The 26,368-nt window shown below is 41.6% G+C and overlaps 1 pseudogene across 1 annotated transcript in view; it reads right to left on the reverse strand.

Moving 5' to 3' along the window:
* Window positions 1-3,008: 3,008 nt before the first annotated feature.
* Window positions 3,009-26,368, reverse strand: part of LOC310775884 (E3 ubiquitin-protein ligase pellino homolog 1 pseudogene) — a 41,596-nt pseudogene continuing 18,236 nt past the window's right edge. Inside the window, exon 2 of the transcript in view lies at window positions 3,009-3,607. The product of the transcript in view is annotated as an E3 ubiquitin-protein ligase pellino homolog 1 pseudogene (transcript). The remainder of the gene's footprint in view (window positions 3,608-26,368) is intronic.

The following is a 26,368-nucleotide window of genomic DNA, read 5'->3' on the forward strand; positions in this document are numbered from 1 at the left end:
ATTGCGGGAGTGTCTCTCTCTCTCTCTTGTGCTTTCTCGCGTCTTTGAGTCTGTAAAGCTCGCTGCTGCCACCTGTTGCCCACAACTGGCGCTGTGTCTGAGGTCAACCTGTTATGCCTCATAAATACTGTAATCTTTACTCGAGTGACATCACTGACTGATGACATCACAATTGCTTGAGTGACATCCATGGAGGGGACATCACAACTGTTCAAGTGACATCACTGATGACATCACATTTGGTTCGAGTGACATCACTGATGACGTCACTTAGACCTCCAGCATCCTTTTCAAGCACCCGGGGGTTCCAAATTAAAGGAACACTCCGCCCATTTTCAACCAGCTTTGTATCATGTAGCTATCATTAGAACATTAGTAGTATATCAGAAAACTGTAAACGGTTTTGAAGTCTGTCATTTAATTTGACAGTTATTGAGTGTTAAAGTGTGGACCAGTGACATCACTGGGTCCACACTAACTCAAATTAATAACTCATTAACTTAAATCAACTCTCAATAACTGTCAAACTATTCATCATTCATCTAGTTTGACAGTTATTGAGAGTTGATTTAAGTTAATGAGTTATTAATTTGAGTTAGTGTGGACCAGTGATGTCACTGGTCCACACTTTAACACTCAATAACTGTCAAATTAAATGACAGACTTCAAAACAGTTTACAGTTTTCTGATATACTACTGATGTTCTAATGATACAAAGCTGGTTGAAAATGGGCAGAGTGTTCCTTTAAGTGTCAAGCCACAAAGATGTTGTCCGCGCTGGACTTTACAAGTGTCACAAGTTACCAGGCAGTCTCGCAGTCTCCCGTGCAGAGTTTCGAAAGTCAGCGAGGCCGATAAACATTTTTAATTATTTTTTATAAACGGGTCCTCATGCCTAAACCCAACCCATCGGCGCCATTTTGAACTGTTGTTTAGAGATAATCAACGCGCAGGTGACCCATTTTCTTTTATACTAATACTGTATTGCTTTTTACTGTCTTTGTTTCTTATTTTATGCTTAGTTACATGCTTATTCTTACAGTATATTCTAATAAATCAAAACCATCTGATCTTGGGTAAAGAAGCCCACACATGCACACGCGCACACACACACACGTCACACACACACACACACACACACACACACACACACACACACACACACACACACACACAGTAAATGACCACAACGATGTGTAAAAGCTGAGTTTTTCATATTTTGAGTTGGTAGAAAATCGTGCAGTCTGCAGTGTGACAAGTTTCTCAGGAGGACTGCATAGCATTCAGGATAACAGATGGATGACACATTGGAAGAATTATGATAATGAATGCAACCACCTTCAACTTAAAACTGTAGGCTATAAAATAAATAATCTTAAAACTGCAGAGAAAACACTGTGGATCAGTCAAACATACAGCACATCATAGATTTGCTTCAAGTCACAAATCAGCAGTTGAAAAAGTTTCCCAATGTTACGATACACTTTTTGCATTAAGATAATGAAAATATAGTTATCAGAATCAGAATCAGAATCAGAAAGACTTTAATGATCCCCGGGGGGAAATTGGGACATGTTACAGCAGCTCGCACTCAGAACACACACAGCATAAAACAGTAGTAAAATGCAATAAAGTAAGCAAAAATAAAGTAGAGTAAGTAGAGTAAAGTATAATAAAGTAGAATGTACATTACGTGTCAAATTGCAGTTATTGCACACTGGACTTATATTAAGTCAGCTTGCCCATTACATGTGGCTCAGCCAGGCACAGTTAACCTATCGGCTGACTTCAGTCTCAGGGAGACTGAGTGTCTCCGAGGTGCTCTTTTAAGTGAGGCGTTAAAGAGTCCAATGGCCACAGGCAGGAATGATTTCCTGTGCCTCTCCGTATTGCATCTAGGTGGGATCAGCCTCTCGCTGAACGTGCTCCTGTGTTTGACTAGCACGCCGTGGAGTGGGTGATTCTGTTTGGACTCTGAAGAAGACACTGTGTGTGTTGAAACGTCAGTCTTTGCACCTTATTAAATAAGTTGCCAGTGGAATTGTGTGCTCCAGTCTAGCCTTTGGGTTCAGTCATTGAGAAGTTCAGTCACTGAGAAGTGGCCCATTGAACTGTCTTATAGTTATTCTGCACTCAAACGAACCACAGCAGTGCTGAGGAAGGTCACCTGATTTGAGAGAAAAACAAAACCCATTTCCTACAGATCCCCCAAAGTATTTTTAAGTGGCCTATGTGTAAGTAATATGTTTGTACTGAAGCTGCTGATACCAAGTATTTTGTGCTGTTATTCAATATCTTTTCCATTTTCATGAAGAAGAAAAAAAGTCAAATATTCAATGTTTTGTCCAGAGTTTTCTCATCAGGGTGAGAAGCCTCTGGAACAGCATCCAGACCTCTCCATTAAAGCCACACTGAGGAGATTCTCTTCATGTCAGCAGCTCGTTAAGGCAGAGTGACTCACCACACCTATTCAGTGGCAGAGAAACGGATCGATTACTGAGCTCTAAATGAAGAATTAATTTACAAAAAATATTAGTGAACAATTAAACGGATAAATAAAATGTGCAAACTAAAGTGTCATTACAGGTTTTACAGTTTTTCTGTAGCTGTGGTCAGACTAGGAACCTCCGTCAAATCAGAGATGAATGACATTGAGTGCCCGATAGCTGATATTAAATGTATTCTATTTTTACATATATTTATATTATATTTATTATTTAACCTTAAATGAAGTGAAGAAAAGTCCAAAAGCGAATCAAAAGTCTGAGGGCCCTATCTTGCAAGGGCAAGGGCAAGGGCAGGCGTTATCTTTGATTGTTTCTAGCACACACACACACACACACACACACACACACACACACACACACACACACACACACACACACAAATTACCACTGGGTCGCTGAATGGTAATTAAAAGAAAAAAATTTGATTTTGAGTGCTAGAAACTAAGATCGGGCCCTGAGTGTTTTCTTGCACTGGGCGTAAGATCGGGCCCTGAGTGTTTCCTAGTCCAGCGGGCTTTGGAAAATGAGTCTGACGAAGCCGGCGTCTCCGGCCAGCTGCTGGACGCAGAACGGACACGCGGCGTGGAAGGTGCGCGTGCCGTGCAGGAGCGGGACCTGCCTCCAGAACGCGGTTGTCTTCTCTGAGCAGACGTGACCGCAGGGGACGAAGGCGTTGGTAGGGGGCGCCACATCCACGTAGAAGCCGGCCTCGCAGCCCAGCCACAGCGGCACGTGGGGCACTCTCGCTCCCGGCCCTCCGCCTCGCCCCCGTAGCAACCCCCCCCCCCCCCCCCCCCCCCCCCCCCCCCCCCCCCCCCCCCCCCCCCCCCCAGGCGTGGTAGCCGTGCACGTGGCCGCAGCGCAGGTAGGCCCACGGCTGACTGTCGTCCGGCACATCCTTTGCGGCGCAGGCTGGGGAAGGCCAGTGTGTTGAAGCCCACGGGGCACTGGGGCCGCCCGACGTTCAGCTCCTGCCGCAGCGCCTCCAGGTGTTTGACGGTGGGAGTGCGCGCCAGGCCCTCCGACGTGTGCCACAGCAGGGTGGCGCCGCACAGGTCGATCAGAGAGCCGTCCACCAGCTCCTGAGACTCGGCGTCCACCTGCAGGAGACATGAGCCGAGATGGAGCCAAAGGAACAGAGTCAGAACTCAGAGCCAAGAACCAGACCAAACAGAAGCCCCAAGAGGCAAGTAGGAGGGGGGATCTGGTCATCCATTTTCTACATCTGGGGTTGGGTTTCCATCTGTGAGACAGATGGAAACAAGTTTTGGCACTTTCTTTTCTTAAGTTAAGTTAAATAAGTTAAGTTAAGTTAAGTTATCTTTTATTTATCCCCTTGGGGAAATTCATCCTCTGCATTTGACCCATCCTCTACTAGGAACCTTCCTAGAACTAGGAGCAGTGGGCAGCCGCAGTGCAGCGCCCGGGGACCAACTCAGTTCTTTTGCCAGTGCCTTGGTCAGGGGCACTGACAGGAGTATTAACCCTAACATACATGTCTTTGGTGGTGGGAGGAAACCGGAGCACCGGGAGAAAACCCACATGGACACGGGGAGAACATGCAAACTCCACACAGAAAGGACCTGGGACGGACCGGGGTTCGAACCCGGGACCTTCTTGCTGTGAGGCAACAGTGTTAGCCACTGAGCCACCGTTCTTTCCGTCAGGGTTTCTAATTGTTTGTTGTCTTGTAATACTCATTTCGGCCACAAGAGTGCACCATTACCCTCTTGTACGCTTGTACCATTGATGCTTGTACCCTTATACTCTTGTGGCCGAAATGAGTATTACAACAAAAAACACAGATGGGGAAAAAAAACACATTTAACAGAAAAATTAAGTTACTTAGAAAGATTATCCTGGCAAAACCCCCTTTTTTCACTTCACCTGTTCTCAAGTCATAAACACAGGAGAGAAAACTATTTAGATCAGACATAGAAAATTGATCACCATAACCCCCCCCCCCCCACTTGCCTCTCAGGGTGTCCATAGAGCTCAACAGTCTCCTCAGGGCCGCTGCTGGCCATTTGGATGCCCTAAGCGTAATTGTTTTGTGGTGCTCCCCCCCCCCCCCCCGCAAAACTTTCAATAACTGTCAAACGAAAGGCTGCAAATTCATTAATTATGAAGGATACTAGTGTATCTCACATTACATTACATGTGGCAAACAAACAATTGTTAGAATTACTGTACATGTCAGCAAACAAGCGATTGTTAAACTGTACATGCAAGCAGGGGCGGACTGGGATCATAATTCAGGCCGGGCATTAGATACCAAGGAGGCCAGGCCGATACGGGCCGACGTGCGTGCCGACGTGCGTGCCGGCGTCCGAAGGGCGGCGACGAAAAATTTGGGCTGTTTGAAGCCCAATTTGGGCCGTTTGAAGCCCAATTTGGACCGTTTGAAGCCAGATTTGGGCTGTTTGAAGCCCGATTTGGGCTGTTTGAAGCCCGATTTGGGTCGTTTGAAGCCAGATTTGGGCCAGTTGAAGCCAGATTTGGGCCGGTTGAAGACAGATTTGGGCCGTTTGAAGCCCAATTTGGGCCGAGTCCAATTTTACAATGAGATGCACCCACTTTAACCCTGAATAAAGTAATAAAAACACTAGTAAACCAGTAGGCGGCGCCTGGCCTGCTGTTCAGTGAGTGGCCTGACTGAGGGCACCAATTTTTTTTTTTTTTTTTTTTGGTGCCCTCAGTCACATGATGCCCTACGCAGTCTGCGTACTCTGCGTAATGGGGTGCGGCGGGCCTGCCTCCTGGTCCGGAAGAGAAATCCTCATTCATTCTCTCCATAGACATTTTGAAAAAGATCCTTATAAGTTCTAGCCAGCCAGCGACCTAATGGATCGTGAGTGACCATAAAGCATTTCACTTGGAGAAAAAACCAAATGGGTTTGGGTCACAAATTCTATTTTTTCCACATTTTTATTTTTGTATGAACAGATTCAGATTCAGATTCAGATTCAGATTATTTTATTTTACACACTTGACAGGGTGATACAGTACATCATAAGTGTAGACAAATAAAGTGTGCAAAAAGGGGCCCCCGAGGAGGCTTACAGAGCTTTTGGTGGAGACCCACAAAAAACATACATTGCAAGTATCCTATGCAAGTATCCTGCACAAACAAACGATGCAGGACAAATACACAAACAAAACAGAGAGAAACGAAAGGGGACTGGCCTAATATCCCTAACAGCGGATAGGTACGAGTCGAGACATAACAGACAAGACAATATCCCAATTAACTAAATTAAACGGTAACACTTTACTTGGATAGTCCGCCTACAGATAGTCTACAGAGTATTAGTAACGTTTCAACAGCTTATTAGTTGACATTCAACAATTCATCAATTCAACTTTGTCTGTAGATGTTTAACAGATGATCTATAGATGTGGCAATTCATGAACAGTGATTCTCAGAATTAATGAGTTGAAGATGAGCTATGCACTCAACCTATGCTTTACAAATGTTCAACAACCTGAATATTCAAGAATTAGTTAACATTTAATTAATATTTGTCGAACATTCTAATGATCAAATAAATGTTCAAGATTATATATACCAATCTTCCACAAAGTTTCAACATCTTATTAGTGGGGGGATTCAACTGTTTCCCTGTGTCTGTGTCACGGTTCAGCCGCGTGGCACCGCTGAACCTCATCAGCTGTTCCACTTCTTTTTTTCTTTTTTTTATATATTTTTTTATTTTATTTTTGCGTTACAAACAGACATCATACAATACATTACAATGTGCAGCATACCCCACAGCCCTCCCTGTATTTGCGAAAGTGTTTCCTCCCACAGAGGTGGAACTGGGTTACTATGGGGGCCATGCCCTCCCCCAGAGCCACTCACCGCAGAGTGAGAGTCAGTGCTATGTGTATGCTTTTTATATGTATGTATGATACCCTCAAGCAGGTGGAACAAGATAACAAAACAGGACAAACAAGACAATACAACTTAACAGACACGGTAGACAAAACAATGCTAGGGTTGCAACTACAGATATATGTGCATATATATACATACATACATGTACACACATACGCATACTGTACACACGTATATCCACATATATATGCATACACATACTCCTACATACATACGTACATCTCAAGAATCTCAAAAAGGGGAAGAAAGAAAAAAACAGTATATGAAGATGAGGAAATCGGTAAATGAATGTCACAGTAGTCTTGTAGAAAAGCATAATTCAACCGATGTTTAGCAGTTCTCCATAAAAGTCACATAAGGGGTCCATATTTTGTCATATAAGTCAAGCTTTCCTTTCATTTTGTAATACAGATGATCAAGAGGGATATAGCCTGACATCTCTGCCTTCCACTGAGACAGTGTTGGGGGATAGGAGGCCTTCCAGCCAACAGCGATACATTTTTTTGCAGCAATAAATGCAAGATTACAAAATTTCTTTTGGTGACAATCACCAACATTAAAGTTGGCGAGTAAACAGAGACGAGGAGTGGGCGTTAGATTAAGTTGCAAGCATGATGAGATAACAAAACATATTTCCTCCCAAAAGGGGGTCAGTTTACAGCAAGACCACAGCATATGCAAAAGCGAGCCCTTTTGTCTCTTGCACCTCCAGCACAAAAAGGACATTTCTGAGTGCATGGCATGAAGTTTTTCTGGGGTATAATATGTTCTATGCACAATCTTGAATTGTAAGAGTTTATGTCTCCAGTTATATGAGCCAGAGTGTATATTAGAACAAATCTGTCTCCATTCCTCCTCGTCAATGTTTTCCTCAATGTCGCCCTGCCATTTTTCCTTAGTAGAAAGAGTATTGTCTGGGAAAGCCTCCATCAAACCTTTGTAAAGTCTAGATAATAATTTAGTTGATTTCTCTGATTGTATTAGTATTTTCTCTATTACAGAGGCCTTTGGTTCCTCCAATGTTTGCTGAGTGGACTGAATAAAACTTCTCAACTGTAGAAACTTAAAGAATTGTGAGCTAGGTACATTATATCTTTCTTGAATCTGTGTAAATGTGAGAAGAACGCCACTGTCATACAAGCAAGCCACAGTTAGGATGCCTTTCTCAGCCCACTGTTTTGAAACATTATCACCAAGTACAGAAGGCAGAGCTGGATTCTTCCATATAGGAGTGTAAGGTGATAGAGGCTTATTCCAGTTCAGAAACTTATGAGCGCAGTTCCATATTCTCACAGAATTGAGTACAATTGAGTTGCTAGTTATTTTTCTGAGATTTTTCATTTGACAATAAGGGGCATAGTTTAAGTCTAAAGATGATACATCATTATTTTCTATTCTAGCCCATGCACCAGGGTTTTTAAACCACTGCTTTAACGATTTTAATTGTGCTGCTCAATAGTACAATTTAATATTAGGAAGGCCAAGCCCACCTAACTCAAATGGAAGATACAATACACTTATGCGAACTCTCGCGATTTTACCATTCCAAATAAAAGAGGAGAATAAAGATTGTATTTTCTTAAAAAAGTAATCAGGAACTTGTAGAGGAAGCATTTGGAATAAGTAGGGAGGACAAACCCGTTTGTGTGTTTTTCTGAAAAACATATTTTTAACAGTTTATGATGCATCTATCTTGTTATATTTACTAGTATATGGCCAATAAACAACAAATCAAAAGTGTCCTGGCCAAAATCGTGCATTTTTTTGTTTTAAATCAAATTTTAAAGTGAAATTAGGATTAATCACTCATTACATTGCCAAACGCCTGAAAAAGTGGGCCTCACGTCAAATGTAATTCATGCCTGGAAGGTCTTGGAACACCCCTCACGCCCACACCCCAGCTCCGATTGGGCTGAAAATTTGCATGGATGTGGGTTATTATCTGGGCAAGGTCATGGGCAGGTTGCACAGTACTTGAACCACCTGGAAAATCCTGGAAAGTCCTGGAAACCGCCTGGAAAGTCCTGGAAACCACCTCATGCCCACACCCCAGGTCGGATTGGGCTGAACATTTGCATGGCTGTGGGTTATTATCTGGGCAAGGTCATGGGCAGGTTGCACAGTACTTGAACCACCTGGAAAATCCTGGAAAGTCCTGGAAACCACCTGGAAAGTCCTGGAAACCACCTCATGCCCACACCCCAGGTCGGATTAGGCTGAAAATGTGCATGGCTGTGGGTTATTATCTGGGCAAGGTCATGGGCATGTTGCACAGTACTTGAACCACCTGGAAAATCCTGGAAAGTCCTGGAAACCACCTGGAAAGTCCTGGAAACCACCTCATGCCCACACCCCAGGTCGGATTGGGCTGAAAATTTGCATGGCTGTGGGTTATTATCTGGGCAAGGTCATGGGCAGGTTGCACAGTACTTGAACCACCTGGAAAATCCTGGAAAGTCCTGGAAACCACCTGGAAAGTCCTGGAAACCACCTCATGCCCACACCCCAGGTCGGATTGGGCTGAAAATTTGCATGGCTGTGGGTTATTATCTTGGCAAGGTCATGGGCAGGTTGCACAGTACTTGAACCACCTGGAAAATCCTGGAAAACACCTGGAAAGTCCTGGAAACCACCTTGAAACGACCTCATGCCCACACCCCAGGTCGGATTGGGCTGAAAATGTGCATGGCAGTGGGTTATTATCTGGGGAGGGTCATGGGTAGGTTGCACAGTCCTTGAACCACCTGGAAAGTGCTGGAATATCCTGGAACTACATGGAAAGTCCTGGAAACCACCTGGAAAGTCCTGCAAACCACATCATGTCCACACACCAGGTCGGATTGGTTGGCGGGCCGTCGGGCAGTGTCAGTCACAATTTGCGTTACAAAAGTAAGTCCGATACCACGCCAGCCCACCCCCAAACACACACAGACTCAGCATAGCGCCACCTATTGGCAAACACAAAAAGCAGTTTATCTTGAGAACCACTTGTCCGATCGACTTCAAACTTTGGGAGTGTGTTTAGGGGGACCTGATGGAGTGCAGTGACACATTTTGTGCAATTCGACACAGCGCCACCTACTGGCAAACACAAAAAGTGGTTAATCTCAAGAACCATTTGTTGGATTGACTTCAAACTTGGGGAGTGCGCTTAGGGTGACCTGATGGAGTTCAGTGCCCGAATTTTGTGCTATTCGGCACAGCGCCACCTACTGGCAAGCACAAAAAGCGGTTTATCTTGAGAACCGTTTGTCCGATTGACTTCAAACTTGGGGAATGCGCTTGGGAGGACCTGATGGAGTTCAGTGCCGAATTCCGTGCAATTCAGCATAGCACCACCTACTGGCAAACAAAAAGTGGTTTATCTTGAACAATTCATCTCATCGACATCAAACTGGGGGAGTACGCTTAGGAGACGTGATGGAATTCAGTGGCGTATTTGGTGCAATTCGGTATAGCGCCACCTACTGGGAACACAAAAAGCGGTTTATCTCGAGAACATTTCATCCAATCAACTTCAAACTGGTGGAGTGCACTGCTGGGATCCCAACAGAGTGCAGGACACATGCATATCAATACCCAGACCTTACACACACAACACAATACGATGCCAGGGCCCCACCAAACTAGATTTGAAGGCCGCATAGCGGCCTGATATCAAGTGAAATAAAAAGGCAGACTTAACTTGAATTATAGCTGCTGCTAGGAGTAGGGTTTAATGAGTTTAACAGTTTCTGCAGTTTTGCAGTCTTTGGACTTCATAATTGGCCATCGGTTGCAGTATACAAACATTTCTCCTGACTTGGTCCCACATTTCGGTGAAAGTTGTAAAGCGGTAGCGCGTATGCCTGATTTGTTATGAATTTTCAATTTTTGAAAATTTAGACTGTAGCGCCACCATCAGGACTATTAGCGCCAAATTCGCGTTGACAAAGTTTTGGCATGGGACTGGACCTTTGTCCAAAGTTTGGTTTATTTTCATGCATGGGAAGTTTAACCTCCCAGAAGAACAACAATATTGGCAAATACAAACAGTGGCCCTGCCGCTGGCCCACCCACTAATTACAGGCCTATATGTTTTTTTTTAAACAAGTTAAACTGGTGATGTTCATTAAGTTTCAAGAATCTGAATTATTTCACTAAAAGAAGTCGCAACAATAACATTTAGGGATATTTGGAGTTATTCCCCCGACCAGCGAATCAGTTATGAAGCACTGCAGAGATAGCAGAGAGTTAGCAAAGTAGAGTATAAACCGAAACAGTAAAATAATGCTGATATCTGAATGTACAAACAGGGAAGTGTAGCATTTATTGGCATCTGTAACTGTGGAGGCACAGTTTCCCTAAAAATAGAAAAACTACATAATGGGGCTTTAAGGTTAGGGTAAAATATCAGGGTAAGCCAATCAGAGGCAGAGTCGGGCGGGCCATGCCTTCACCATAGTAGGACATATGTTGCTTCAAGGTATGTCCTTCAATTTAAAAGCGCGGCATCAGATTTTTTGAATTATAATTTACCCCCCACTCAAAACGGCCCCGCGATCCATGTTTGGGTCCCGACCCACCAGTTGAAAAACCCTGATCTAGACCACATTTGTCTATTAAATTGTTAATGTATGCATTAGCCAACATTTAGCATAAATTAAAGGTTTTAGTTATCAAGACATGTCAGATCTAGTTACACAGATACTTAGTTAGCCTTAGAAATAGGTATTTTACAACTTTCCTAACCCATGATAACTTAACTCATTGAGTGCCAAGGACGAGTATGTTCGTCAATTCAAATACTAACGTAGAGTGCCAAGGACGAGTATGTTCGTCAATTGCGTTTTTTGACGGTGGGACGTGGATCAAAGCCTAATATATCTCCTGTAAAATTTTGGGGCATGTTGAATGTGTATAACCTATTTTACCAACCCATTAGGTGGCGACAGTGCTCTCCAGATTAGAGAAAGTTGAGTAAAAACAGCAGAAAAAGCCGTGATGAAACCATTCTCATGAGAATGGTTTGGCTTTTCGCTGTCGTGCTGGGAGCCGGCGCACAATGGTGGGGGGCTCCGAAAATAGACTCTGGGTGCAGCACACTTTGAAACGCGCAGCAGAAAGCCCAGAAAGCCCAGAATCGGACGCAGCTTCATCCCAGCTCACAACCGAAACCCCAGAAACGAGCGAGCCCGATCCAGACTCCCCTGACGAGCGGCCGCCATCCAGGCAGCAGAGACTCGCCTGACACACGCAGCACTCAGAGCGAGCAGAGCCACCAGAGACACACCCACGGAGGAGGAGTTTGCAGTAGGGGGGTGGGGGTGCTGTTATATTGAAGGAAATTACTGTTCAGATGTTTCAGGTCAGAAAATATTAGCTTCAGAGTCAGTGATTTGCTTGAAATGCTTAATTTCACAAAAGGCTCAATATCTCAGCTTCTAGATGGAAACGCCTGTTTTTGCTGTTTTTGACCTATCTTCTCCGGCTGATAACTAAAGAACGGAAAATGATATCAATAAACTTTTTTTTGCTCCTGATACAATAGAGTCTCATTGTTCTTTGTGCATGTTCGGTGTTTACATAGTAATATCACACAATATTCTGTGGGCCTCGAGAAATCACTGAAAACGCTCTGAAACTCTGGCACTGGGAGCGTCCGTTCTCCAAAAGTGGCTGGCACTCAATGAGTTAACATACAGCTCTGTTTAACATGAAACCTCTATATAGTCTCAAAATGCATTTGAAATTCATGTTCAGCTAACTGGAGCATAATACTGCAATTATGGATTGGGGCTTTAATCAAAGATCATTTACTGTAGTTCACATTGACAAAGTCAGATGGGTCGCACCTCCACTGCCTCTGAAGATAACTGTGTGCATAGCCTACATCAGTGATACTCAACTTGTGGCCCGGGGGCCAGATGCGGCCCACGACTGGCCCCCCATCTAAGAGATGTTTGATTCATTTTCTTTTTGGAGAGAGCCTTTATTTATGAAGAGGGTTTACTCTGAACAGATTTGAGAACTGAATTGAAGTGACCAAACTGAATTTCTAACTTTTCTTGTTTATTGTTATGAGGGAGGGACTACAATCCACTACAGAAGAAAATAATATTATTAAACTTAGTTTATTAACTGGCCCCTCGCCTCCTGTCATTTTGCAAAAGTGGCCCCTGGTCAAAGCAAGTTGAGTATCCCTGGCCTACATGAATTCCTCCATGTTTACCAATAGATGGATAAATGTGTAAAACAATGTGTCAGATAGTCAAAAGCCAGGCTAATTAAGAAATGTATTGTATCAGAACAATGTATGATAATCCAGGCAATTTGCTTATTTGTAGGCTACATCTATTCATACTGTCATACATAAGTTTATTCTGTGAGCTTATACATTATAACATTTGTACAGACTACTTTATGTAGCCTAAAAATATATATAGATATTCATGAGGAGCAGAATAGAATGTATGTAAAACAGTGTGTCTAACAGTTTTGGGAGGGGGTGTGTGTGTGGGAGGTGCGTCGAGAAAAAAAGATTAAATTATATGTATTATTGATAAACCAAATCCTGCCTCATCATAAATAGAAATAAAAGGAAGGGAAAGGGAATACCCATGGCATTGTGTTTCTGTAAATCATTCTTAACCTTTTTCATATTAAGGACTCCTAATTTAGTTCACATTGGGGCCATGGACCCCCAATATGATGAAATTTGGTTTCTCAGATGCAAATCAGATTTTTTTTAATGTAGCCTAGATATTATTTTGTTCAGAATTCCATATATATTAGGTTGAGAGAGACAACAGAGAATCTTGAATCCTCTCCCCACATTGAGAAGCACTGCACCACTGACTTGATTGTGCAGAGAGAGAGGAGGGGGAGGGGGGGAGGGGGAGGGGGAGCGGGAGCAGCCCAGCCGCAGCTACTCTGCTCTGCTCTCAGTGCTCTGCTCTCTCGCGCTAAATGAGGAAAAAGCAGGGGGGATTTTTACATGCCGCACAGTCACTGCACGTTTTGACACGAATAACAAAAAAACCCTAAACGAAAAACGAAAACTGACTCGACAATGTTTTAGAGGACAAGTTTGCGAACAATTTCATGTGTTCACATCGCTGGTTCCTCAAAGTTGAAGTTAGTGGCGAGGCGAATGAAGGGAAATGATGCGATTTTCGTCGGTATAACCCAAACAAATCAAAAGGAACCATTCACCATGACGTGTACACAGGGGTTGGCTATAATTTAAGTGGCAGACCAAAGGACAAATCAAAAAATCCAGTTTGGAATCCACTCTTAAAGGCGAGGAGTGACGATTGTTTGTTGTGCCGTTTTTCTCCAGGCGGGCTGAAACGCTGCATTTGCTCCTCTAAACAGAGCTTGATTTAACTTATAATTTCGGCCTTTTTCAAAATTATTTTTTCATTTTGTAGTAGTGATGGTGCATATTTATCGATACAAGCCGTGTTCTTATTTAAACATGACCCGAAAGTATGTTTAATACTAGATTGAAATGAGCCCAGAATGCAGAAATCTCCCATAGTGATTACATTACAGCGTGGTTAGAGAGGTGGGTTTGTCCTGCCTAGAATAAGTAGGTTAATTTTGGTAAAATGCTAATTTTTAATATATTCACCCGGCCTAAGATGGATATTGGAAGCGTCTGCCAGCGTTTGAGATCTACCTCTATGTTATCCAATGCTGGAGAATAATTAAGTTTATAAATTTCATCCAGGTTATTTGAGATCAAGACACCCAGGTACTTTATGTGTTTCTGGGTCCATTTCCATTTAAACTGTCTCTGGAGTGAGGTGTAGTCACAGTTAGAAATAGGCATAATTTCAGTTTTTTCCCAGTTGACTTTAAAACCAGATAGTCTATATCTTTCTAATAATTCTAAAAGAGCAGGTATAGACTGCTCTGGCTTGGAAAGATATAATAAAATGTCATCTGCATATAGCGAGATGACATGAGATTCTGCTCCAATACTTATACCCAATATCCTATCATGTGACCTGATCATAATTGCTAAAGCCTCCACCGCGAGAGCGAACAGATAGGGAGACAAAGGGCATCCTTGCCTTGTGCCTCTTCCCAGGAAGAAAGGTTCAGACGTCTGCCCATTGGTTTTTACAGATGCCCTCGGAGACTGATAAAGTAATTTAATCCATGATATAAATACTGGGCCGAAATTAAAGTGACGTAATACCTCCCACAAATAGTTCCATTCAACTCTATCAAACGCCTTTTCGGCATCTATTGCTACTACCACCATGGGAGACCTATCATCACGAGTATGTGAAATCACATTACAGAATCTCCGAAGGTTATCCGAGGATAGCCTACCTCCCATAAACCCTGTCTGATCTGAATGTATAAGACCCTGTATAACTGTATCTAATCGCTGTACAAGCACCTTAGCAATTATTTTATAATCAGCATTCAGAAGTGATACAGGTCTCATTGAGGCACAGAGTAATGGGTCCTTATCTTTCTTTTTTAAAAGGGTAATGATAGCTAGTGTAAGGGACTCGGGTAGTTTGTTTTTTGAAATAGCAGACATAATCATGTTTTTAAATGGATTCACGATCTTAGATAGAAAGCACCTGTAAAACTCAATAGGCAGACCATCATTACCAGGAGATTTACCATTTTGTAACTTATCTATAGCTTTTACAAGTTCCACAGAAGAAATATCTCTGTCTAAATCTATTTGATCTGATTCTGATATTGTAGGGAAGACTATTCCATCTAAAAATGATTGTATGCTCTCTAAGGAGCCAGTATTCTCAGACTGATAAAGCTCTTGATAGAATGATCTGAAAGTCCTATTTATGGATACCGGGTCCATTGTAATACTTCCATCAGAGCCTCTAATACTATGGATTGCTCTTTCCTCTTCCATCTTTTTAATTTGCCAAGCAAGTAACTTGCCTGAACTTTCACCATGCTCCACATAGCTCTGTTTTGTTTTCAAGATTGCCTTTTCAGCTGCTCGTGTATTTAGGATATTAAACTTTAGCTTTACACTATTCAATTGCTGCAAAGTAACATCATCCTTATCAATGCTATGCTTAGTTTCCAGCTCCTTGATATCTCTTTCTAGTGCCATTATATGACTATTAAGTGTATTTTTCACATGGGAAGAGTATGAAATAATGCATCCTCGACAGAAAGCTTTAAAGGTTTCCCAAATAAGAATGGGGCAAGGGCAAGTATCCTGGTTCTGATGAGCTTCCATGAAAATATCAATCTGAGTATTCATAAACTCCACAAATTTTGTATCCAACAATAGCATGGTGTTAAAACGCCATGCCCTTGTTGGAGCTACAACCGTCTTAAATTGTATAGTTAATAACAACGGTGAGTGGTCAGATATAATTCTAGGCAAATACTCACATTCTGAAATACAATCTAAAAGAGCATTATTTGTCATAAAAAAATCAATCCTTGAGTAAGAATTATGCACTTGGGAGTAGTACGAGTATTCCCTCCTGGTAGGGTGCATTGTTCTCCATATCTCACATAAGCCTATATCTTTTATGTTTTCAATTAACGATTTAGCCATATTGGAGAGAGGTTGTTTCCGAAGAGCAGATCTATCTAGCTGTTGATGTAGTACACAATTGAAGTCTCCACCCCAAACAATAGACCCCCGGTAAGAGGACAATTTCACTATCAAGTAATTTATAAACGTGGGATCATCATGATTGGGGCAGTAACAGTTTAACAGAACAATTTCTTGATGAGCAAGAAGGCCCTTAACCAAAATAAAACGCCCATTTGGGTCAGATAATATTTCTTCCAGTTTAAAAGGAACTCCTTTATCTATCAAAATTGATACCCCTCTGGATCTGGAGTTGAAAGTTGAGGAAAAAGTCAACCCTCCCCATCCACCTTTAAGTTTCTTACTCTCAGCTGCTGAAAGATGTGTTTCCTGTAAAAAACAGATATTTACTTTATGCTCTTTCAAATATGATAACACCTTGCGTCTTTTAACCAGCTGGTTGATTCCTCGGACATTCCATGTTGTAAATTTGAGATCCATCATCTATTCTGCTTTACTATAAAGGGATTTACTTAACATGGGTATGGCAGAGTTCTCCATAAAGGGTGGAAGTAGAAGTACAGATATAACCTGCTTAACTAAGTTGTAGCTGGCCCTAGCATAACATAAAACACATAACATATAACATAAACCCACCCACCACCCCGATCCCAACCCTTTTGAAGTCTCCTGCATGATTCACCTGTACCTCTGTACAGGTGGGAGCTACCTTATGGACACCCCTGGCACCTCCTAATATAATACATATAAATTTCATCTTTGTAATTCTCAGATCAAAAACAATTTTTTTTTTGAATCTATAATAAGTCAGTAAAACGAAACAAAATAAAATAATAAAACATAATGATTACAGTAATAATAATAAACAAAATAAACAATTAGAGTAAACAGCTTCTTAAGCCAGCCGACCAACAACACTGTAAATATGAGCACTTGTCTTATAATTACACAACCTTATTTTAGATATTCCTCTATAACTATCATGAAAACTTAAGCAACAAAATAAATGTTTTGTGTATTATTAGTTGTATGTATTATTTCATAGAATATTGAAAATAAAATATTGGGGAAAGAAAAGAAAAAAAAGAAAAGAAAAGGGAGAAAAAAAAAGAAGAAGGAATAGATGAAGTCTGGTAATAATAATAATCATCATCATCATCATCCCCATCACCATCAAAATCTAAATCTGAATCAAGATAAATGAACTGCTTTGACCGCAAGCAGACAAGCAGCAATATAAACTGAGACATTTTTTTTTATTTTTTATAATTGCTCAAGTTTATTCTGATTTTTCCCTCTTAAAAATTCTAAATCAATAACAAATTATCAGCCCTGCAGGGAAAGTTAGAGATAATAAAGTAAATAAAACAAACAAACAAAATACAAAAAATGCATCATGGGTCTGCTATTGCTTGGCTTATTCCTAACCAGTTTCCTTAGGTCTATTTATTTGTTAAATAAATAAATAATAATAACAATAATAATAATGATAATAATACTAATACTAATACTAATACTAATACTAATAATAATAATACTCATAATAATAATACTCATAATAATAATACTCATAATAATAATAATAATAAATACAAAGAAAGTGAAAAAAGAAAAGAAAATATCAAACAAAGAAATTCCTTCTGACCTGAGAGTAACCTGTTGAGGCTTATTGTAGGCACGACATAAGCCAGTTTGTTCATTTCGGCCACAAAACAAGTCAACCTCATAACCACACCTGTTTAGTACTAGATTTCACTCAGATTTCCTCTCTGCTACCAGCAGTGAGTTGAAAATCACACCAAACTTCATCCGTCTCATTGAAGGAACGCACGCACGCACACACGCGCACACACACACACACACACACACACACACACACACACACACACACACACACACACACACAAATCCAGAAAAAAAATATATATAAGGAAAAAGATAAGTAGCCTACTGGGCTGAATTAGAGCAATGCTGATAACTTCCCAAGTTATAGTCACAGTCTGATGCGATCCAAAAAAAAAAACGAAAAAAAAAAACGAGAAGGCCTCAGTGGGAATACTCACAGTCATGATTTTGAGCTGTCTATAGGGCTCTTCTCAAAGCCCATTAAGAGAAAAATAACAATAATAATAATAAAATAAAAAGAAGAAAACTAAGAGAAAAAAAAGGGTAGGTCTGGACCCATTGCTTCAGTAGCCTAATTATTAATTATGAGCCAATGCTCTCCACGAATTTGGTTGCTTCTTCAGCCGAGTTGAACACCATGTCCTTCTCTTTCCATTTTACACGCAGCTCTGCTGGAAAGCGAAATGAGAACTGGATGTGTTTTTCCCAAAGCAGTTTCTTCACCATGGCATATTTCTTACGCCTTTGGTATAGTTCCGTGGACATGTCCGCGCTGATGAAAATCTTATGTCCCTCGAAAAGCAAAGGGTTGGCTTTGTTTGTTTGGAAAGCCAGGCGCAAAATATTATCCTTCTCCCGGTAGTTGAGGAATTTGGCAATAATACTTCTGGGTTTACCTCCCTCCTCCGCTCGTGGTCCGATTCGATGTGCCCGTTCTATAGTAGGAAAAGTTGGCAATTTATCTCGGCCCAACAGCTCAGGCAGAGTTTTCTCCAGGAACTTCTCCAACTCGCGGGTGCCGCAACTTTCTGGAAAGCCGTGAAAACGTAGATTGGAGCGACGGCTCCTATTCTCCATGTCCTCAATTTTTATTTCCAGTTTCTTTATGGTGTCTCCCTGGCTCTTCACAACACCCCTCAGTCCAATATTGGCGTCCTCTTCATTGCTAAGTCTCTGCTCAATCTCCGCCATGCGTTTTCCAAACATAGTCATTTCATTCTGGATTTTCTTTACCTCTGTAATGACACCTTTTATTTCCAGGGATATGTTCTTATTCCCTGCGCGCATTTCATTTAGAAGCGTTGACATATCGATGTTCGCTGGGTCCACTCCCATGCTGGCGTTAATTGTTTGTTTCTTCAATCTAGTAGAATATGCCATTCGAATCCGACATTTTCTCCAGCGATATTTTCGGAGCTTATTAAATGAGTTTACCAGACTTCAAATTTGTAAATTAAAACGGAGAATTACAAAGTTTTTTACATGTTCATGCCGAAACGGGCTCCGCTCCACCTGCCACGTCTACCTGGCCGCCAGGGCCGTAGCTAGCTATGAGGACGGGGAGGTCCGGACCTCCCCTAATATTTCAGAGAGAATTTTTTTTTTTTTTTTTTTTTTTTTTTTTATAAAACAATCTGCATGGAAAAGCATGAAAAACACGGGATCGCTTTTATTTTGAAACGAAAGGCAGGTCAGGCAGGAAGTCATCTGACGCCGCGTCCGCGGTAACTTGATTCCGAGAGAGCAGCAGCATGGTGGTGAGTGATGACTGTCTGTCTGCCTGGCGAGATAATTGAAGGTGAGCGACCTGCGAGACAGTGAGCGAGTGAACGACAGACAGTGAGTGACACTGACAGATTTTTTAGCAACAACCAAGAAAGTAAGTGTCTAGTCTGTCTCTTAAGTAATGTTACCTGTGTGACACGTTGGGATGCTACTGGCTAATCATGCATGATGCCAATTGCCAAGCTCCCGAAGTCAGGTATGCAGGTGGCTACAGTATATGCATGGTTTCAGTTTCATGACCCAATAAGTAACAAAAAGAGGTGGTGTAAAGTTAAAAACAACATAATATATTTTATTTTATTTTTCAATCGTTCCTATCAGGAATAAATAAATGTCCCTCTGTATGTTTTTTTTATTATCGATGATGACTTTGTGTGTTGTGTACGGCTTGGGTTGTGTACCTGTGTTTGTAGGTGTCATTTTGATATGAATTTGGCTAAAACAGTTTGTGTTTGTTAGTTACAATTATGTTGACAGGAGAGCTGAGCAGGTGGTGACATGAAAGAGAATATACTGAATAATGACATCACAACAGTATAATCCTAATGTTGATTTAAAATGATATATTACTCTAAATATGGCTTAAAAAGGGAAAAAAAAAACTCAAATTTTTTTCGGCGAATCCGCCTCCCCTTGCTGGACCTCCCCTATTTCGGAACTCTGGCTACGGCCCTGCTGGCCGCCATACCGGAAATCCTGCTTTGTAACTGTTCCACTTCACTGGTACCACCAATGGTAGTCACTCTCTTGGCTGCTCCATACAGTTTACCTGAGTTTTCACTCTCTTGGCTGCTCCATACAGTTTACCTGAGTTTTCACTCTCTTGGCTGCTCCAGACAGTTTACTTGAGTTTTCACTCTCTTGGCTGCTCCATACAGTTTACCTGAGTCTTCACTCTCTTGGCTGCTCCAGACAGTTTACCTGAGTTTTCACTCTCTTGGCTGCTCCATACAGTTTACCTGAGTTTTCACTCTCTTGGCTGCTCCATACAGTTTACTTGAGTTTTCACTCTCTTGGCTGCTCCATACAGTTTACCTGAGTCTTCACTCTCTTGGCTGCTCCAGACAGTTTACCTGAGTTTTCACTCTCTTGGCTGCTCCATACAATTTACCTGAGTTTTCACTCTCTTGGCTACTCCTACCTGAGTTTTCACTCTCTTGGCTGCTCCATACAGTTTACTTGAGTTTTCACTCTCTTGGCTGCTCCATACAGTTTACCTGAGTTTTCACTCTCTTGGCTGCTCCAGACAGTTTACCTGAGTTTTCACTCTCTTGGCTGCTCCAGACAGTTTACCTGAGTTTTCACTCTCTTGGCCTCTCCATACAGTTTATCTCAGTTTTCACTCTCTTGGCTGCTCCATACAGTGTATCTGAGTTTTCACTCTCTTGGCTGCTCCAGACAGTTTACCTGAGTTTTCACTCTCTTGGCTGCTCCAGACAGTTTACCTGAGTTTTCACTCTCTTGGCTGCTCCAGACAGTTTACCTGAGTTTTCACTCTCTTGGCTGCTCCATACAGTTTCCCTGAGTTTTCACTATCTTGGCTGCTCCAGACAGTTTACCTGAGTTTTCACTCTCTTGGCTGCTCCATACAGTTTATCTCAGTTTTCACTCTCTTGGCTGCTCCAGACAGTTTACCTGAGTTTTCACTCTCTTGGCTGCTCCATACAGTTTCCCTGAGTTTTCACTCTCTTGGCTGCTCCATACAGTTTACCTGAGCTTTCACTCTCTGGGCTGCTCCAGACAGTTTACCTGAGTTGTCAGTCTCTTGGCTGCTCCAGACAGTTTACCTGAGTTTTACTCTCTTGGCTGCTCCATACAGTTTATCTGAGTTTTCACTCTCTTGGCTGCTCCATACAATTTACCTGAGTCTTCACTCTCTTGGCTGCTCCATACAGTTTACCTGAGTTTTCACTCTCTTGGCTGCTCCATACAGTTTACCTGAGTTTTCACTCTCTTGGCTGCTCCAGACAGTTTACCTGAGTTTTCACTCTCTTGGCTGCTCCATACAATTTACCTGAGTCTTCACTCTCTTAGCTGCTCCATACAGTTTACCTGAGTTTTCACTCTCTTGGCTGCTCCATACAGTTTACCTGAGTTTTCACTCTCTTGGCTGCTCCAGACAGTTTACCTGAGTTTTCAGTCTCTTGGCTGCTCCAGACAGTTTACCTGAGTTTTCCCAGTGTTTCTTGTGCCTGTAGGCAGGGCCGATTTTACCAACGGGCTTACCCGGGCTGAAGCCCGGGGCCCGGGACATCAAGGGGCCCAAAAAAAAAAAAAATTTTTTTTTTTTTTTTTTTTTTGGGGACCCTTGATGGTTTTTTTTGGGCCCCCTGTCCAGGGTCTTCGCAAAAAATGTTTTTTTTACTGACGCCATTCAATTTTTTTTCCACTGTGAGATGGTGTCCACCCGCTATGCCGACCACTCGCAATGCCGACCTTAGGTTTAGGCGTGGAGGTGGGAGAGGTTAGGTTTTGGGTTAGGGTCTGGGGGAGGTTAGGTTTAGGCGTGGGGGTGGGAGAGGTTAGGTTTTGGGTTAGGGTCTGGGGGAGGTTAGGTTTAGGCATGGGGGCTGGGAGAGGGGAGGTCGGAACAGCGAGAGGAGGAAAGGCTCACCCACTTGACATTGATGTCATTGGAAAGTGACATTGTTAGAACATTGGACTTCACCACTCTAGTCAAACGCTTTGCCACGGCAAAAGTCAGGAAGAAGACATTTCAGGTACGAACAGACTTGAATACTGCTTGATTGATTTGTGCAATAATTGTGAGAATGTGTGTGTGCACTGTAATAATAACAGCAATAATAAATACTAAATAATAATAATAAAAGTGCTTGTTGTGACATCTCAGTGGCAATGTTTTCTTTCCAATCAAGCTGTTTATGAAAGAACATGATGGCTAAACCTACAGTTTGTGTTTGTAAGTTAGAATGCTGACAGGAGAGCAGGTGGTGACATGAAAGTTAGTGAGAAAAGGAGAAGATACTGAATAATGACATCACAACAGTATAATCCTAATGTTGATTTAAAATGAGATATTCCTTTAAATACGGCTAAAAAAGGTTAAAAAAAACACTCAAATTTTTTTTCGGCGGCGCCCAACGGGGGGGGGGCCCTGCAGAGATGAATAGCCCAGGGGCCCATGAAGTGTAAAATCAGCCCTGCCTGTAGGCTTCCTGTTTCTTCTGTGTTGAAGATTCTTCTCCTCTCTGCTGCACCACTTGTCTGTCAGCCCGTCTGTCTGCTCGGCCTGGATCACAAACTCCCCGTGGCTTCCAGCTTCCATCCATCTTATCATTCACATCCCCTTGACCATCGTTTTGCAAATAAACCTTTTCATCTCCACTCACCTCATGTCTGTGTCTTCCTTTGAGTCCAAGCGAGTGGTAAAAGTCTGTAGATGTTTAACAGAGTATCTATAGAGCAATAACAGTCCATGAACATATTCTCTGAATAAATTAGTTGAACTTGAACCAAACACTCAACAAACCACGGGTGGAGTACTGCCTTGTCCATGTAGTGCATTCATCAGTGGTGGAAGAAGTACTGAAATTTTGTACTCAAGTAGAAGTACTGTTACCTTACTGAAATATTACTCAATTACAAGTAAAAGTACTGGTGTTAAAAATATACTTAAGTAAAAGTAAAAAGTACTCTTCTAAAAAACTACTCGGAGTATTAGTTACTTTTTTAACCATCGATTTTTAATAGCAGGCTGTCACAGGCATTCACTTGAAACGGGAGATCCATGTAGAAAATACATTATACACTTTCAACAAAGCATATTTCTCTAATAAATGATATGAATGAAAGATCAATCCCTTCTTAGTATCAACAGGGAGCAAAACCCTAAATAACTGAAAACTGGTGGGTGGGAGGGGTCTGTCAGTCACACCTGCTTTGCTCTTCCCCCAGATGTTATTCATTTGTAATAATACTGGTAAGCATTTGACTCTTAAAGAGGACAGGAAACATTTGATCATATGAATCTAGTTAATTTGCATGTCACCTCAGAGAAGACATGCAGGACACTGCTTTCAAGTCTGAAATGTACCTAGATTTGCTAGAAGGATGAACATTTCACCTTTTTTTTTACAGAACTGTTTTTGTATTGCTTAACTGAGTCTGTGACTGTTTTATTTCTGAACAGAAGGATTAGCCTCGCCTCCAATAAACAAAAACCCCTGATGCTGTTGCTGTGCATTTATTTGAAAAGGAATAGGGCCCACATGATATGCAAGTAAAATAATAATAGCAGCACAGACATCAGCAACACTTTTTCCAACAATAAAGAAAATAAATGTTATTCACATACCGAGTAACTGTTATCCTTATGATTAGTTTCCCGACTTTTCAAGATGTGCTCTGTACTGATACTGAACCAGTGGAAACAACTATTATGAAATTAATGGTTGTATTTTAATTTAAATATTTGCTTTGATTGAAACAAAAATCTTGTCATTAGTATTTTTTTTATAGCCTATAGCAAGCTGTTAGGAGTTAAACAGGTCATAATTCCCTCTCAATTTTATATTGTGAAAACACATGTATTGTGCACTGCAATCTATTTGGGCTTATTTTTATTGTTTTTTTTTACGGAATACACATTGAATATCCACACTGGGTAGTCTAGCCTCTATACCTAATATATACAATCAATTCTGTCTATACCCATGGTCACCTATTAGGCTACATTGCCGCCTGCCCTCCTAATATGGTCGGACAACGGTACATGTCATGACGTGTCACAGACCGCATATTTTGGGATTATTTTATCAAGTGGATTATGTCAATGAACGGGACTTGTGTGGCGTCCATGGACAATGCATACCTTGGGTGGCATTTGGTTTCAGGTTTGTCTTTCACTTTGGTGAAGGGTTCAGCATCATGTCGCTTCCTCCTGAGTCCTGTGTCGACTGGTCTGTCACGCAAGTTCGCAACCAAATTAATGATCAAATTAGCAGTGAACAGGGGGCATGTCGCGTCACGCGTGATGCACGTGATTCCATCCTTAATCGAATTTGAATTAAAAGTGTTATTTAGACAGTCACTGTCTGCACAGCACGGCAGCACACATGCTTGAGTCAGTGACAGAGACAGGGCGCTTGACAGCGAATTCAGCGGACAGACCAGAGGGGAAAGAATTAATGGACCAAACGGCCGCTACTCGATAACAGTATCGATAAGGTCGGACCTTATTGATTTTCGGGTTTCGAGTCGAGTCCCATCCCTACCTACGAGCGGCTTGAAATCCCCGTCTCTGGCGTGGTCATGCCGGAAAACAACATCTAACCTGTGGGCGTCTCCCCGCCCCCCCATTTCATGGTTTTCATTGCCCCGTTTGCGATCAGCTGATAGAGTTTATTGGCTGCGTAAAATGCAGATCAAAGGTTTGGATGTTTGGATTTAATTAATTCAAATTGTACTCAGTACTCAGTATGATTTAAAAAGTAACGAAGTAGATTACATGGTGCAATCCATACTTAAGTAAGAGTAAAATTACAGACTTGAAAAAATAACTTTTAAAAGTACAAGTACCCAAAAAAAGTACTTAATTACAGTAACGTGAGTAGTTGTAATTCGTTCCTTCCACCCCTGGCATTCATAAACCTATTGTTTTTACCACAGAATTTCAACTACATCATGTAAACGTGAAGTTGACCATCACTTGCACAACCACTAACCATCTGTAGATTTTCAACTGGACTACCCCAAGTAAAGTGAAAACGAGTTGATCTACAAATTCACCTCCATATTCACCTTATGCAGCCCCGCCCACTGCATTGTATCACGACTTCCTGTTCAAAACGCCAGATGTTTTACCTGCTCAAACTAGTCTGACTCACCTGGTCAAACCTAGTTTGACTCACATGAGTCACAGGAAGTGTAAATACAATCGGAACGTCCGATTGTATTTACACTTCCTGTTAGTCTCTGAAGCCAGACGGTCTCTTCTATAAGGTGAATAAGTAGATATGGAACTTGATTCTTTCATAACCACTAAACATCTGTAGATTTTCATCTGGACTACCCAAGTAAAGTCAAAACTAGTTGACAGTCTACAGGCTATTTATATCCATACTATTCATGAAAACGTTAACTGTACAGATGAAGCAGAAATACAAAGTTGTACAAAATGTGTATTTCTCCACACACATAACTTATAAGGCACATTAGGCAAAGAGAATTGTGACACTTGTCGTCGCTACCAAAAAAGATGGACTGATGGTTTTAATAAAAACAAAATGGTATGAGGCCAGCAACACCTGCCTTAGGCTATTAACACTATTCATTTCACACACCGGCTTCAACAGTGAAGGGACACATCCTAACAATTAGCCAAGTCCCAGGGCATCACTATACTTTTTAGTTTTGGCCGAACCGGGTCGTCCACAAGGCTGGATTAAAGTAGCCATGGGCCCCGGGGCTACGACTTTTTCAACGGCCCTGTGGGAGAAGATTGATTGATTGATTGATTGATTGATTGATTGATTGATTGATTGACTGATTGATTGATTGATTGATTAATGAAGTTATGATGAAGTATTTCTCTGCCTTCTCCTTAATCCTCTGGTGAAACAATGTGCATGAGAGCAGGCAGCTGTAGCAGTTTTTTTTTGAGTATTTTTGACAAACCAGCAGTATGTAAATTGAGAACACAATTCTTCAAATATCCAGTTCCACCCAAAACTAAATACATTCACTACAAAATAATGAATGACTTCTACCCTTCCAGAAATGTTTTAAGGATGAGATTTGGCTTTGAGAGCAAATAATGTGTGTGTTTTCTGTAAAGGTGATATTGAAACAACTGAGCATCTTTTTGTTTCATGTTCTCAGTCACACCCAACTGTTCTGGAAACAATTCATTGATTGGTTAAATGGAAAAACCACGGTAATGCCTGTTCTTGATTATAATAGTATTGTTTTTGGTGTAATATTAGAAGACAAAAAATTTGACCTAATGATCAATGTGTTACTAATCTGAGCTAAATACTTTATTCA

The sequence above is a fragment of the Poromitra crassiceps genome (genome assembly GCF_964638095.1).
Source record: "Poromitra crassiceps genome assembly, chromosome: 4".
NCBI classification, from domain to species: Eukaryota; Metazoa; Chordata; class Actinopteri; order Beryciformes; family Melamphaidae; genus Poromitra; species Poromitra crassiceps.